The sequence below is a fragment of the Phalacrocorax aristotelis genome, chromosome 11, assembly GCF_949628215.1.
Source record: "Phalacrocorax aristotelis chromosome 11, bGulAri2.1, whole genome shotgun sequence".
Lineage (NCBI taxonomy): Eukaryota > Metazoa > Chordata > Aves > Suliformes > Phalacrocoracidae > Phalacrocorax > Phalacrocorax aristotelis.
The window spans coordinates 17,259,134-17,261,770 of record NC_134286.1 but is presented as its reverse complement, the minus strand read 5'-3'; positions in this window follow the sequence as shown (position 1 = coordinate 17,261,770).

Here is a 2,637-nt window from a genome sequence, read left to right as displayed (position 1 = left end):
TGATAGATTCTGGTCTGCCTTACTCCATCTTGTGCCAAGCTGAAGTAAGGGTAGCCAAGGTCGTAGTTCCCGGAGAGCATCATCAGTCTGTTTAAGGTGAGGGTGCTTGCACGCAGCTCGACTTGACGCTTGTTTTGTTTGGCACTGGGGCTCCGGTTGCTGGGATTTTTTGGGCCACAGAACTTCGCTCACATCACTTGTTGGTTACAGCCTACGCGCTGGAAAAATCTTGGGGGGAACTGCAACACTGTCTCAAACTTTAGTGCTAATGAAAAGGGATAACATCATAGGATACTTTCATGTATGTCCAGCAAAACAATGGGAATATTGCTTCTTTGAGGGGAAAAGCTTTAAAAGGCAAGCTGTTTTTATTTCAGGATGCTTTGTAAGCTAGCAGGTGAAATGCAGTCATGTCTCTCTGAATTCTGTGTAAGTAATACTGAAGTCAAACAGTTTGGGTGGTTGCACTGCCTAAATCTTCCTTGTAGTCCTATAAAGAGCATCAGGAACTGTCCACAAGTCACTGAAACAGTGCAGTGAAAACATTGGGGGTTTTTTTTCCCTTCTGTTTGGTTGGAAATTTTTTTTTAAGCTTGTACTTTTAACTTTTTAAATGGACTGAATCAGCACCCTGAATAAGCACTGTTTTAGTAGCTGTTATTATGGGCTGCACATACAGAATATCCACTACTAGTTCTCCAAGATGTAAGTCTCACATGGATAAAATTCAACACCCTGTAATATAGGATGAAACTGATAGGCATTTGCAATTATTGTCGTGACTTTCATTTAATCTTCAGCTGATGACTGTGCCGATTGATCTAGATTCCAACAGATTTTGCATGCATCCTGCATAACAAAAGAAGGTCAGCTTTAATATGTTACACAGTGTCCTGTAAAGTGTGGTTCTACTCCAGGAAGTGATTTCAGATAACAGCATTCAGATCTGAGCTGCTCGACTTGAGCATTCCAACTGCTTAATTCAGGGATAAAAATAAGGTATTGACATTTTACTCCTTGTTTCCTAAAGATTTAATTTCCTTGGCATCAGCTTGTTGACCCTAATCCTCAATTGTTTACCTTTACGTTCAATGGACCAGACAAAAGGTACCTAAAAGCTAAGTCTGGCTTTCAGAATCTAAAAGTGGAGTATGGATGGTGGGGGGTGGGGAGAATCCACTTGGATTTTAAACTGTGGCACCTCTCTACTTTTTAATTAATAATAAAAAAAAAAAAAACAAAAAAAAAACCCAAAAAAACCCCAAACCCAAAACAACAACAACAACAACACAACCAACCTGCCAACATGGAAAACAAACACTGGAGTCTCTGATCTCACTTTTCAAAGTACACCCACACTTTATAGTGCTGTTCTTAATCCTATGCATTTGCAAAGCCTTTAGGCTAGGCTGTGTGTTAACTTTTGTCATTTCTGCTGTCAAATACTAATCTGTGTATTAATAAGCTAAAGGATGACTCTGCTTATCCAGAAGCAAGTGTAACTTTTCTCCAGTAACAAAGAAAAATAAATGGCTGGAGAAAGGAATACAACTCATGGGATTTAAAGCAGTAGTGTATGCATAACATCCTAGTGACTTTGTTTTATTATAGATTGTTGAAGTGCAGCTACTATAAATTTGTGTACTGGAAATAAATTCATATGCTAGGACATCATCCAGTTTAGATTACATTTTCCTGAATTAAATCTTGATAAAGAGATCATGGGCAATTTCAAAATATACAGTACTGATAAAACTCCCCACAAAACTCGAATGAGAAGGGCACATTAATATCAGAAAACATTGTATTGCTGCATCTTTGAAATAAAAGCTAACGGCCCTGTCCCACTTCTGACAAACACACTCTACCATTTGTGCCTGTCAACTGAATAGGGCTAGAAGGACCAGGGACCCTACAGCCCAGGACTAAGACAGTCACGAGGGGAACATAACTTAGTGGCAGAGAAACAACTAGGAATGATTGTCGTTGGTTTTGAGTTGACAAATACTGAACTTAGGAAATTATCCAAATTCTCATTTTTTTTCTAAGGAATATTTAAGCAAAAGCTACATTGCTGCTTTAAATTCACTATAAAGGACAGGTCCATTTTCACATTTAAAAAGTTACCGGTGGGATTTTCTGTTGAATTACCTATTTCCTTCTGCTTGAGTACAACTAAGCGTTTATTGTAAATGCAACATTCTGCACTGTATGCATCATTTCTTATGCGAATGTCAAGATTGTGACTCATATGTACCCTTTTATTACTTTACCAAAGTTAAATAAAATTGTGTGACTTTTGTAAACATTTATAAATTGCATTTTACATTTTAGCAACTTCACTGTTTTACAAGCATCTTTGTTAGTGGAGGAATTCCAGTGTAATGGCATAATGCATTAAAAAAACCAGAACAAAACAAACAACCCCACACCACCCCCCCAACACCCCTGTATTTTCTGTAATGGAAACTGGAGTTTCTCACCAGGATTAGCCAGACACAATTGTTTTTAAGTTCTGTTTTCAAAAGATGCGGATGCCCCCACACTCCGTAATTCTGCAGTTCCAGCCATGTAATAGGGTGCCCTGACTTCAGTCACTGTCAAGTCATTACTGCTTTTTGTTTTGCTTAACACAGA